This window comes from Oncorhynchus nerka, linkage group LG27 (assembly GCF_034236695.1).
Source record: "Oncorhynchus nerka isolate Pitt River linkage group LG27, Oner_Uvic_2.0, whole genome shotgun sequence".
NCBI classification, from domain to species: Eukaryota; Metazoa; Chordata; class Actinopteri; order Salmoniformes; family Salmonidae; genus Oncorhynchus; species Oncorhynchus nerka.
The window spans coordinates 61,162,918-61,177,553 of NC_088422.1; the positions used below are offsets into that span (position 1 = coordinate 61,162,918).

The 14,636-nt window shown below is 44.8% G+C and overlaps 1 protein-coding gene across 1 annotated transcript in view; it reads left to right on the forward strand.

The window, feature by feature from the left end:
• The first annotated feature begins 335 nt into the window (after positions 1-335).
• The window catches only part of LOC115134089 (docking protein 4-like), a 49,152-nt gene continuing 34,851 nt past the window's right edge, over positions 336-14,636 (forward strand). The window contains exon 1 of the mRNA XM_029667723.2: positions 336-642. The gene's annotated coding sequence lies outside the window, so the exon portion shown is untranslated. The remainder of the gene's footprint in view (positions 643-14,636) is intronic.

The window sequence follows — 14,636 nt, forward strand, 5'->3', positions numbered from 1 at the left end:
GACAGGTAATATTCCGACTTAATATCCTGTAAACTATATGATACATTTGTTGTACTAAATTTGCACAGAGCACACAGCACACACCACGAACTTGGTAGGCCTATATCGAAACACGCAGAGTAGGCTACATGTTAAATACTTGAAGATGCTTAAAATCTTTGCATTTCCGAGAAAGATGTATCAAATATGGTAAAATGCTGCTCTCACTGTGAATGAGTACCCAATTGGAAAGTATGAATAAATGATATGTGCACAGCTCTTGGAGTTTTACGGTAAAAGGGTGGCTGCTGAAACGTGGCTGGCTGAAATTGTGTCTATTTTGTTGGCGGCTCTGATCCGCTCCGTACAGCCCTATACTGTCATTGGTACAGCTCTGAGCAGCGCCAGCCGGACTGGACAGAAGAGATCGCCGCCAGTTCTCTGTGAAGAGCGAATCACCTCGGCGCGTTCGTCACAAATAAAACCACACAGCCAGAAGGCAGCCTATTCTCCGTCGATTCATGGAATTATTGTCAGGTGGCGTAGGTTGCATTTATTACCAATTCAGTTCGATAGTTGTGGCTTCTACCCATCCTGCCTGAAGGTCACAAGCGGAGCTGCTCAGCACCGACCGCCGCGCCCCTTCAGGACTTCGTCACCCAGGTAAATGTTTTGGAGCGTTAAATCGATTAACACGGTGTATAACACGGTGTACATTATGTGTATATTGAGCAATTGTTTTGAGGTGCTGCTTTTACTAAGTTGCATTGCTTGCAACATGGATGATATTAGATGATTCTATAATGCTATTTTGTTTTAAAGCCTACTGCAACTAGAAAGTATAGCCTATGTCAGCTTGTTTTAATTATGCACATGGAGGGATTTATTTTGGAAAAGTATGCTTGTTATTGTAAATGTATTTGTATTTTTTTTATATATATATATTTTTTACCATTATCCATCTCCAATCGCCAATTGTAGACTGCATAAACCCCAAATGATTTTGCCTAGGCTACATGTAATAAGACTAACTGAATTGTCCTCTTAGCATAATCAAGATTATATGGCTATTTTTAAACTATTGGCTATATACATTTATAGCATGAATAGTTGACGGGTATGGCTTTGGGCTGATAGTTTATATTCTCTACATCGGATAAGACCTATTGATTGAGAGTGGGCGATTGGCAGGAAGCAATGTAACAAAAAAACGTGTGCGGAGAGAGAGAGAAAGAGATATGTCACATGAATATTTTACACACATTATAGGTGTATATTTATATGAAATAATGAGGGGTATTGCATAAATGCAATTAATTTATAACAGATCTAAATAATTCAGATTGAATTACTGTAGCCTACATGTGAAATTAACAAAATCTTGGGGCCTGTTATAATATTTGGGGGAAAAAATACTTAAAGTAGGCCTATCTAGATTGGTGACATTTAGCAAATTCCACTAAAGGTGTAATAACAACTCAATGTGGAATTGCCTGGCACCTTGTAAATCCCAAGACAATTAGCCTAATTAAATTGAAATAGTACCTTTAGTTGTATTTTTTTCTTGCAGATCAACGAGCATGTTTCACCCAGCTAATGAAACCGTGTCTGCTCTTATCTCGCTGGTCATAAACAAGTCATCCACAGCGCATAATAAATTAGCTTGATAAATCTGTTCAACAGAATGCTAAATCTCTGGCACGAGTGAGGTCCACGGTGGATGTTTCCTGCAGTAGTAATCTTTGGTAAACCGCTTTGAGCTATAGATGACAGTATGAAAACTCATTAACCTGTGGCCGGAAAATCAAACGATTCTCTTTCGATTGTTCTATAGGCTTAGTGGGTGTAAACATTGTATTGCGACTGCGTGTGGCGCTAATGAACAATGACCATGTATGTTATAGGAAAATAGAAATCATGCAGTATATTTCTATGAGAAGCTGTGGAGATGAAAGGCAACATGTCAGACATGGCCTTGTCAAATGGCCTTGCAGAGTTGACTTGCGTCCTATGCGAGGTTCCAGGGACGGTGCCTTGTCTCTGTGCGCACACAGCTGTTTGTTGTAACACACACAGCGGGCCGCTGTCGGGGTTTGTTTGCATCATAGCTGAACTCCCGCAGGGAGAGTGATTATTGATGTGTTATGAATGATGCGGAGACGTGATTATATTACCATTTTTGTATATCCTACTGTACTGCTTATGATTTGTTTGTGTGCGCGTGTGTGCATGTGTGCGTGGCTCAGCTGTCAGGTATAGAGACAGACTGTTTTTTCCAACGCTAACCCGATGTGACCCCAGCTCTATTGGAACCACACTAAATAATAGGTCGATTTAGAGAAGATCGACAATGAGGAGAGAATTCAAGGCAATTCACCGTTAGCAGCGCTGCCGCAGAGACAAAGAGCACTTTCTCTCCCGGCTGCCTTACACTGAATGATTCTAGCCAATTCCAGGCCTTGGCTGCCTGGCACAAATTGCATGCCAACCGGCGATGTCTTCAAGTGGGCGTCAATACTTTGTCCCGCTCTAAAAAAAACGAGGAGGGATGATAGGCAGGCCAGTGGATATAACACTACGTTAGCCTATAGCCTCACCCACACCCCCACCAATATCTCCTCCCTGCCATACTGAACAGTGTGAGGACGGTACGAATACGGCAGTCACGAATCTTCTTTGGATACATCTATGACTGTGGACCTGCCTACATTCACTCTTTCACTCAGGGTTCTCAACGACTGTGGAATGGACAGGTCCGTGTTCATTGATTCATGTAACCGCAACCCTTCACATGATATGGTCTCTCTGACTCACCTCCCTCTCTCTTTCTGTCTCTCTCTGCCGGCGCTACCATCATGGGCCGTTCGTTGGTGTTTAACAGAGCTGGGTGTGTGTATATTAGAGTATGGCAGGTCCATGGTCAGTGGTTCAGGGGGTTATTTTACATTGACGTCTGCGGTACTTTACGGTGAAATGTCATCACTTTGTTTCCTACTGTCTGCTGTTATTACAGACAGTCAAACATGCAAATAAACTCAGACAGTGTGGGCTCTGGGTATAGCCAGTGAACACACACACACACACACACACACACACACACACACACGCATACACACACACACACACACACACACACACACACACACACACACACACACACACACACACACACACACACACACACACACACACACAGACACAGACACAGACACAGACTGGATTGGGTTCTGGGAGATTGCAGGAATAAGAAGGAGGCACATCTGTGCTGTCCTCCCACTCCAACGGTCCATGTTTGCCCCCTGGTCTTTTGGCAGAGGTGGTCATGTTGTGTGTCTGTGTTGGTGTGTATGCTGGCAGAGATGGCTTAGTAGGGTTTAGTAGCGTTCTGTATGATCAATATGCTCCTGTCTTACTGTGAAATGAGTCAGAAAGGGCAATGTGGAGCCGAACTGCTGCTGTTGCTATGGGGGAAGAAGGGTACTCAGTTTCCATCAAGGGAAACAATGACTTGTGTGTCAATGTCACTACGGCCTGTGCTGTTTTCTGGGCGCTTTGGGCTGCTTTTTATCCACATACATTATCTGTGTAATATGTTTGTGTGGACATGCGTGTGGGTATGAAAGAAAAAGGTATTGTCTTTTTCTGTTCCTCTTTGTGTTGTTTTGGAAATATCTATGTGGGTGTGAGAGAGAGAGAATTTACTGTAAAGGACCACATAAATCATTCAGAGCGATGTGCTGTGCAATGAGGGCGGTGCAAGAGCTAAGATATGTGTTTTACATGTAGGTTAGAGTGCATGGCATACTATTTAAAAAAGCAACAACATCATTTCACCTTTATTTAACCAGGTAGGCCAGTTGAGAACAAGTTCTCATTTACAACTGCGACCTGGCCAAGATAAAGCAAAGCAGTGTGACACAAACAACAACACAGAGTTACACATGGAATAAACAAACATACAGTCAATAACACAATAGAAAAGTATATATACAGTGAGTGCAAATGAGGTAAGATAAGGGAGATAAGGCAATAAATAGCCCATAGTGGCGAAATAATGACAATTTAGCAATTAAACACTGGAGTGATAGATGTGCAGAATATGAATGTGCAAGTAGAGATACTGGGGTGCAAAGGACCAAAAAAATAAATAACAGTATGGGGATGAGGTAGTTGGATGGGCTGTTTACAGATGGGCTATGTACAGGTGCAGTGATCTGTGAGCTGCTCTAACAGCTGTGCTTAAAGTTAGAGAGGGAGATATGAGTCTCCAGCTTCAGTGATTTTTGCAATTTGTTCCAGTCATTGACAGCAGAGAACTGGAAGGAAAGGCGGCCAAATGAGGAATTGGCTTTGGGGGTGGGTGAAATATATCTGCTGGAGTGCGTGCTACGGGTGGGTGTTGCTACGGTGACCAGTGAGCTGAGATAAGGGGGGGCTTTACCTAGCAAAGACTTATAGATGACCTGGAGCCAGTGGGTTTGGCGACGAATATGAAGTGAGGGCCAGCCAACGAGAGCGTACAGGTCGCAGTGGTGGGTACTATATGGGGCTTTGGTGACAAAATGGATGGCACTGTGATAGACTGCATCCAATTTGCTGAGTAGAGTGTTGGAGGCTATTTTGTAAATGACATCTCCGAAGTTAAGGATTAGGTAGGATAGTCAGATTTACGAGGGTATGTTTGGCAGCATGAGTGAAGGAGGCTTTGTTGCGAAATAGGAAGCCGATTTCTAGATTTAATTTTGGATTGGAGATGCTTAATGTGAGTCTGTAGTTGTCCACATATTCTAAGTCAGAACCGTCCAGAGTAGTGATGCTGGACGGGCGGGCAGGTCCTGGCAGCGATTGGTTGAAGAGCATGCATTTAGTTTTACTTGCATTTAAGAGCAGTTGGAGGCCACGGAAGGAGTGTTGTATGGCATTGAAGCTCGTCTGGAGGTTAGTTAACACAGTGTCCAAAGAAGGGCCATAAGTAATACAGAATGGTATCGTCTGCGTAGAGGTGGATCAGAGAATCACCAGCAGCAAGAGTGACATCATTGATGTATACAGAGAAAAGAGTCGGCCCGAGAATTTAACCCTGTGGCACCCCCATAGAGACTCCCAGAGGTCCGGACAACAGGCCCTCCAATTTGACACACTGAACTCTATCTGAGAAGTAGTTAGTGAACCAGGCGAGGTAGTCATTTGAGAAACCAAGGCTGTTGAGTCTGCCTATAAGAATGTGGTGATTGACAGAGTCGAAAGCCTTGGCCAGGTCGATGAATACAGCTGCAACGTATTGTCTCTTATCGATGGCGGTTATGATATCTGGAACAGTTTGGGTCTAGAGTGTCTCCCCCTTTGAAGAGGGGGATGACCGTGGCAGCTTTCCAATCTTTGGGGATCTCAGACGATACGAAAGAGATACGGGGGGGGGGGGGTGTACTCTATGTGTGGCAGTAACCAGCACCTGGAGACATACAGAGGGAGATGGATGGAGGTTGAGAACGATGGGGATGCATAGAGTAGGATGATAGATGGGTGGAGGTTGAGAACGATGGGGATGCATAGAGTAGGATGATAGATGGGTGGAGGTTGAGAACGATGGGGATGCATAGAGTAGGATGATAGATGGGTGGAGGTTGAGAACGATGGGGATGCATAGAGTAGGATGATAGATGGGTGGAGGTTGAGAACGATGGGGATGCATAGAGTAGGATGATAGATGGGTGGAGGTTGAGAACGATGGGGATGCATAGAGTAGGATGATAGATGGGTGGAGGTTGAGAACGATGGGGATGCATAGAGTAGGATGATAGATGGATGCGGATAATTGTTTTGCCATAAAGTGCCCCCTTCCCCTTCCTGATATGAAAGTCATCTGTTTGAATACAACACCCCTTCACCCCCAATATGAGCTACCATACCAACCCTTTCACATGCATGCACAGATATGATCAACATTAAAATAGACTGCCAGCCACTTGAGGACGGACATACAGAGATATACTGTAGACTGACCGACAGTGTTTGTGCAGTATGTTTCCAGTGGAGACTAGCTGACTTGCTGTTCACTGTTGCTGCTGCTGCTGCATCTGGGGACTGGGGCTGGGAGAGGGCAGGGCATTGTGGGAGTAGTCTGGTTCTGGTTGGTTGGCTCTGGCTCTGTCTCCAGCAGGCAGCCAGGGCCCAGCCCCACTCTGACAGCAGAAAGAGAGAGAGAGTGAGGGAAGGAGAAAGAGAGGGCCTGTAATTAGCACCAGGGGCTGGCTGCCACATTCCACGTCTGTAAATTACAGAGTGTAGTGGCCTGACTACCTGCCTGCCTGTCTGTCTGCTGAGCCGATAGAGTGTCCAGCTCTCTGCCATAGGACCCTGTCTTTCCCTTCTCTGCCCTCGACTAGCTGAGCCTATCCAGACCCCCATCTCTCTCTCTCTCTCTCTCTCTCTCTCTCTTTCATTTCAATTAAATTTTAGGGGCTTTATTGGCATGGGAAACATCTCTCTCTCTCAATTCAATTCAATTCAAGGGGCTTTATTGGCATGGGAAACGTGTTAACATTGCCAAATCAAGTGAGGTAGATAATATACAAAAGTGAAATAAACAATAAAAATGAACAGTAAACATTTAACATACAGAAGTTTCAAAATAATAAAGACATTACAAATGCCATTTTATCTATTTATACAGTGTTGTAAGAATGTACAAATGGTTAAACTACACAAGGGAAAATAAATAAGCATAAATATGGGTTGTATTTACAATGGTGTTTGTTCTCCACTGGTTGCCCTTTTCTTGTGGCAACAGGTCACAAATCTTGCTGCTGTGATGGCACACTGTGGTATTTCACCCAGTAGATATGGGAGTTTTTCAAAATAGGCTTTGTTTTCTAATTCTTTGTGGATCTGTGTAATCTGAGGGAAATATGTGTCTCTAATATGGTCATACGTTGGGCAGTAGGTTAGGAAGTTCAGCTCAGTTTCCACCTCATTTTGTGGGCAGTGAGCACATAGCCTGTCTTCTCTTGAGAGCCATGTCTGCCTACGGCGGTCTTTCTCAATAGCAAGGCTATGTTCACTGAGTCTGTACATAGTCAAAGCTTTCCTTAAGTTTAGGTCAGTCACAGTGGTCAGGTATTCTGCTACTGTGTACTCTCTGTTTAGGGCCAAATAGCATTCTAGTTTTCTCAGTTTTTTGGTTAATTCTTTCCAATGTGTCAAGTAATTATCTTTTTGTTTTCTCATGATTTGCTTGGGTCTAATTGTGCTGCTGTCCTGGGGCTCTGTAGGGAGGAGACTCTTCTCCAGGTTCATCTCTCTGCCCTGCATGCATTACTTGGTGTTCTATGTTGTACACGGAGGATAGTTTTGCAGGATCCTGCATGCAGTCTCAATTTGGTGTTTGTCCCATTTTGTGAAATCTCAGACCTCACAACCATAAAGGGCAATGGGCTCTATGACTGATTCAAATATTTTTAGCCAGATCCTAATATTTTTAGCCAGATCCTAATTGGTATCTTGAATTTTATGTTCCTTTTGATGGCATAAAATGCCCTTCTTGCCTTGTATCTCAGATCGTTCACAGCTTTGTGGAAGTTACCTGTGGCGCTGATGTTTAGGCCAAGGTATGTATAGTTTTTTGTGTGCTCTAGGGCAATGGTGTCTAGATGTAATTTGTATTTGTGGTCCTGGTGACTGGACCTTTTTTGGAACACCATTATTTTGGTCTTACTGAGATTTACTGTCAGGGCCCAGGTCTGGCAGAATATGTGCAGAATATCTAGGTGCTGCTGTAGGCCCTCCTTGGTTGGTGACAGAAGCACCAGATTATCAGCAAACAGTAGACATTTGACTTCAGATTCTAGTATGGTGAGGCCGGGTGCTGCAGACTTTTCTAGTGCCCGCGCCAATTCGTTGATAAGGGGGTGGGGCTTAAGCTGCATCCCTGTCTTACCCCACGGCCCTGTGGGAAGAAATTTGTGTGTTTTTTGCCTATTTTAACCGCACACTTGTTGTTTTTGTACATGGATTTTATAATGTTGTGTGTATTACCCCCAACACCACTTTCCATCAATTTGTATAGCAGACCCTCATGTCAAATTGAGTCGTAGGCTTTTTTGAAATCAACAAAGCATGAGAAGACTTTGCCTTTGTTTTGGTTTGTGTGGTTGTCAGTTAGGGTGTGAATACATGGTCTGTTGTACGGTAATTTGGTAAAAAGCCAATTTGACATTTGCTCAGTACATTGTTTTCACTGAGGAAATGTACGAGTCGGCTGTTAATGATAATGCGAGGGTTTTCCCAAGGTTGCTGTTGACACATATCCCACGGTAGTTATTGGGGTCAAATCTGTCTCCACTTTTGTGGATTGGGGTGATCAGTCCTTGGTTCCAAATATTGGGGAAGATGCCAGAGCTAAGGATGATGTTAAAGAGTTTTAGTATGGCCAATTGGAATTTGTTTGTCTGTATATTTGATCATTTCATTAAGGATACCATCAACACCACTTGCCTTTTTGGGTTGGAGGGTTTTTATTTTGTCCTGTCCTCTCTCTCTCTCTCTCTCTCTCTCTCTCTCTGCACGTGTGTGTGTCCCTCTTGCTATATCCACTTGTCGCTCCCTCTGTGTGGGTAAACATTTTCTCAATGCTTCCAGCATTTCACTCCTTGCACTCACTCTTTCTCTACCCTCTCTTCAATTCAATTCAATTTCAATTCAAGGGCTTTATTGGCATGGGAAACATGTGTTAACATTGCCAAAGCAAGTGAGGTAGACAACATACAAAGTGAATATATAAAGTGAAAAACAACAAAAATTAACAGTAAACATTACACATACAGAAGTTTCAAAACAGTAAAGACATTACAAATGTCATATTATATATATATATACAATGTACAAATAGTTAAAGGACACAAGATAAAATAAATAAGCATAAATATGGGTTGTATTTACAATGGTGTTTGTTCTTCACTGGTTGCCCTTTTCTCGTGGCAACAGGTCACAAATCTTGCTGCTGTGATGGCACACTGTGGAATTTCACCCAAAAGATATGGGAGTTTTTCAAAATTGGATTTGTTTTCGAATTCTTTGTGGATCTGTGTAATCTGGGGGAAATATGTCTCTCTAATATGGTCATACATTGGGCAGGAGGTTAGGAAGTGCAGCTCAGTTTCCACCTCATTTTGTGGGCAGTGAGCACATAGCCTGTCTTCTCTTGAGAGCCATGTCTGCCTACGGCGGCCTTTCTCAATAGCAAGGCTATGCTCACTGAGTGTACATAGTCAAAGCTTTCCTTAATTTTGGGTCAGTCACAGTGGTCAGGTATTCTGCCGCTGTGTACTCTCTGTGTAGGGCCAAATAGCATTCTAGTTTGCTCTGTTTTTTGGTTAATTCTTTCCAATGTGTTAAGTAATTATCTTTTTGTTTTCTCATGATCTAATCAGGGTCTAATTGTGCTGTTGTCCTGGGGCTCTGTAGGGTGTGTTTGTGTTTGTGAACAGAGCCCCAGGACCAGCTTGCTTAGGGACTCTTCTCCAGGTTCATCTCTCTGTAGGTGATGGCTTTGTTATGGAAGGTTTGTGAATCGCTTCCTTTTAGGTGGTTGTAGAATTTAACGGCTCTTTTCTGGATTTTGATAATTAGTGGGTATCGGCCTAATTCTGCTCTGCATGCATTATTTGGTGTTTTACGTTGTACACGGAGGATCTCTTTCTCTCTCTCCATCTCTGTCCCTCATCCCCTCCTCACTAGCTCTCTCTCGTGTCTGCTACTGTGTGGTCAGGCCTACTGGCAGGCAGAGATGTGTTGCCTCTTGTTTTATTCCACATCACATCCACAGCGTTTTCTTTTTTTCATGCTGTAATTTGGAGCAAAAGGCTCCCCTCCTCCACTCGCCTCCCCTGGGTCTGGGCTTCAATTGATTTGTTTTGATTTCAGTAACTTCAGTCTTCCATGATGTCGGGCCGCAGCCGGCCCACACCGAGACGCACTGCAAGGCCAGGGACGGAGCGACCATGCAGCAGTGTGTCTGTTTCCCTATGTGTAGCATGACCAGCTTTTCCCATGTCAGCTGAGGAATGTACAGTGCATCTGTGGGTGCAGACTAACTCAGAAGTATTTTTAAGGGAAAAGCGAATTGTGCTACTGTAAAATGGAAAACATTTTTACATACGAATGGATAACGTCATCACGGCTCAATTAAGTGTGAATGCACATCATTTCTCTTCAGAGAGGCAAGCAGAAGAAGTTTGCGTAGTTTAAATGGGTGGGGGTGGGGTTTCGGGTGGGGAAAGGAACATTTAGTGTTTGTGAGTGTGTGGATTAGTGAGTCTGTGAGTAAGAGTGAGAGCCCCCCCGGTGTCTGTGTGCATGTCCTGTGTGCTCCCCCGGTGTCTGTGTGCATGTCCTGTGTGCCCCCCCGGTGTCTGTGTGCATGTCCTGTGTGCTCCCCCGGTGTGCCGCGTCGCCATGTGTCCTCTGTGCGTCTCTGTGTCTGAGGCTGAGGCGGTGCTAATGGGACAGCTGTCTGGGCTGATGGATGAGGCCTGGCCAGGCTGAGATGGTGACCCTGTTGGGGGGGGTTGTCTGGGGAGCCTGCCCGTCTGATGGAGCACTTGCTCTGTCTGCTTGCCACCCGAAAGTGAGCTGACAGGGACCGCTCCGCACTCTCACCTCTCTCTCTCTCTCTCTCTCTCTCTCTTCCTGACACTCTCTCCATTTGACCCCGGCTTGTACCACTAGTATGCCTTTGTTGATGGATGGCAGAACAGTACCCAGTTCCCAGCGACTGTCACTGTCCCACAGTTCAACAGACTCCATGTCCAGTCTCTCTGACAGTGGATGTCCGGAAAAGTGTTTCCAGTGGAACGTTGCTGGAGATTCAGTAATGTTATGTGATTTTCCTCCAGTTCCTCCATAAATATATATAACGTTGTATTGTCACATACACCGGAGACGTGCAGTGAAATGTGTTGTTTTACATGGTAAGCCAGTAGTAGTACCGCACCCCTGGAGCAAATGAGGGTTAAGTGCCTTGCTCAAGGGCACATCGCCAGATTTGTCACTTTGTCAGCTCAGGTATTTGAACCAGCGACCTTTCGGGTTACTGGCTCAACGCTCTCACCGCCAGGCCACCTGCACTGTGTGATGGTCACAGGAGTTACTTCTGCTCTAGAAGGACGTCATCACCAGGAGTAATGAGAACTATGTGGACATATTGCCTCCTTTTTTTTTTTTTACAGGCACCGAAGGGGAGGTTTACTATGATACCGGTATGATCTGTTCCAAACTGCTGATCCAGGATCTGTGTCCTAGCTCAACCCCCACGGGGAAACTAGAGGAAAAATACTGTTCCTGAATCAGGGCTTAGGTACTCTCAGCACATATATCAGCCCAGAGGGACAGCAGTTGTACTCTGAGCCTGGTTCATTCTTACATCCTGTGTTCTCTCACTCAACGGACTTGAAGAGTGGATCTCCTGAGAGCTCCGAAGCATTTATAGAGGATCAGGCTGAACTTGAATCATTTATCCTGTTGACACAGAGATGTGTGTGTGTGTGTGTGTGTGTGTGTGTGTCTTTGGTGCTGTGAATGTACTCCACGCCCTTTAACTCCACAAGCTGGTAGCTTTTGTTTCTTACAACCTTCGTCTCTCATCTTTTCACCTCGGCCGTGTATTCCCAGATTCCTTTCTGCATTGTTCACGGCCCCCTGCCTGTCTGTCTGAATGTCATTTTTTTTGGCACGCGCCTCCCTGAATGTCTTTTAACTATAGCCTTTTATGCAGAGAAGAGGCGAGTTCAGCCCATCATTTCAGGTAATTGCGTGTACAAGGTTTTTGTTTTCAGTATCATTTTTGGCTCTTCAAAATACATTTTCTCTTTCCCCCGATCTCTGTTTCCTTCTGTCTCGTGTGTGTGTGTGTGTGTGTGTGTGTGTGTGTGTGTGTGTGTGTGTGTGTGTGTGTGTGTGTGTGTGTGTGTGTGTGCGTGTGTGCGTGTGTGTGTGTGTGTGTTTAACCTTTATTTTAACAGGGAGCTATGCTGCGTGTGTGTGTGTCTGCCTCAAATTGTACCTCCTAATCACAACCACAAGGGCGGCGCCATACTCATAGTGCCCCTACCACCTTGTCATCTGTTAGAAAATGTGACAGCAGATCTACAGTCTGGTGTGTTATCTGCAGTTCACATGAAGTTCACACTGAAATCACAATGTGTTCGCATTAAACGTACATGTCAGCAGAATGGGGAGGCTATGTGTTGGCTGGTGGTGTGTAGAGGGTAGAGGTTTTGATATGCCATTCTGTGCATTGAAGTATTTAGATGCGTTTACAACAGATATTTCCTTCCAAGAGGACAAGTGCTTAAATCCTCCATTGGACGTAGTATTTATGAGGGCCAAGTGGAGTCTGTAGAGGTCGAGGGAGGTGATGTAGACTCATTTACACCATATGTGAGTTAGTTTCCTCATCATCTGTTATGTTGTGGAGCTCAAACCTGCTTTTCCTGACCTGCCACTCCTCTCTGCACTGCTGCTCTGCTGAGAGAAACACAACCTGTGGAAAATATGTACTCAGCCTCTCTCTCTCTCTCTCTCTCTCTCTCTCTCTCTCTCTCTCTCTCTCTCTCTCTCTGCACTTAGAAGCAGTCAGTGACATCACACCTCTCCTGACATCTCTTAAGGTCTCCATTTTTAGACACATCCACCCTGTGTTGTCACACGTCGGCCTGCCAGCAAGATCGGAGAGTGTGTATGTCTATGAGAGGGTCGATTTCTGGTGATTGGAGGGTATGTGTCTCATCAGCAAAGATACTTTGAATATTGACTTTCAGTCAGTAAAGTTGAGCGGTTTGTAAAACACATTGTGTTGTAACAAGGGCGCGCTGTGCGAGTATCCATTTAGAGACAATGGATAACATGCCTCCCATTGACCATCTAGAGAGCCCTCCCACTGGGATCCCCCTATAGAGCAACACAGATTAGCCTCTGTAGGAGTGTCATCACTCTGTAAATTCTGTCCTGTGATCTCTCACACACTGACCTTCTCCGGCTCACTGCCTCTAAACAACACTTTAAAAGAGTGTGGAGAAAAAAAGAGAGAAAGAAGTCAGGTCTGGTTCTGTGGCTTCAGATTGACTTCCTGGTCTCCACATGAGCCAGACAGTTCTGACGGCCCACAACGCCCGTACAGCGGTCACCTCCCTCCCTCATCCGTACGCTTAACACGGTCTTTGTCTGCCAACAATGCTGGGATTTGGGGCTGGTCCACCCGCTGGTGAGATATGATTACCTTTCTTCTCTGTCTGTCTCTGCCTCTGTCTCTTTCACCCTGCTAATGCCAATGTTTCATACTCTGTTTGACTGGAAACTAGTCAGTGGAACGTTAGCCGTTGGCTACATTCAGAGGTCCGAACGTCCAAGGATCACCCATGAGGCACATGCAACGTTCCACTCAGCTCTATTCTTTGACAGCTTCCAATATTTTCCAAAATGCGAGTCGTTTTTTGTAATAATGTATTTTTAGCTCTTGCGTCAGAGATGTTCAAAGCTCATTAGCAGTCGCTGAAGAGTCTTGCACCATGCGGTCAGCAGCACTCCTCAGGGAATAGAGATGGACTGACAGGTAATGTTTTTTTGTTGATTACTAGAACTTTGACTTCTACCCTCCTGCTGTTTGTGTGTGTGATGTGCCGTGGGAATGTGTCGAGGCGCGTTTCCTCTGATTAGCATCAACTGTTCTGATGCTAATCTGGCCTCATTACATTTCCTCTGCTGCTCTTTGGCTCACGGGCTCTCAATTTGTCTCCAAGGAAGTGTGTGTGTGCATGTCTATCGGTACGCGGATGTGTGTGTGGCTGACTGCGTGTGTGTGGCTGAGTGTTTTCCCATCGTGGTACTACTGGTTGTGTGATTGTCCTCGTCCTTGTGATGGTTAGATATTTGTGTCATATCCGGCCCATGGAGATTGAGATGTTGGGAAAACACTAACTATACTGTATCTCTAAAGTCTAGACATTTATATCTGAAGGTATGCCCTCAGTACCCTGCCCTTTACCATTACTCACCAGTCTGGCTGGCCTTGTCTAGCTGAGGGATGTTGCCCCAGACAGCCCCAAACCCCCAGGCATGACCAGACCTGCTCTCTATTGCTCTCTATTTCTCTCTATATATACAGTATATATATATTTCTCTCTCTCTTTTTCTCTATATTTCTCTCTCTGTATTTCTCTCTCTCTCTCTGAGAGACACAATTTGTTGACATTTTAGTCAATATAGCTATGTACTTACAACATAGAATGTGTGTAACATAAAAAGTATGTATGTGGATGATGTCAGGGACAGGCTATTGTCTTCCTCCCATGAGCTCTCTGTGGCTCCACTCGTCCTCTGTGTTTATATTTAGTCCAGTAAAAGATGATACAGTTAAGAGGCATTCAACACACACACACACACACACACACACACACACACACACACACACACACACACACACACACACACACACACACACACACACACACACACACACACACACACACACACACACACACACACACACACACAGAAACAGACAGACAGACAGATAGTGTAAACCCTTCCTCCCTCTTTCTCTCTCTTCTCCCACAGTCTCTTGCTGGCAGCTGTTTGTCTTTGATGTTTATTCACAGGAGTGT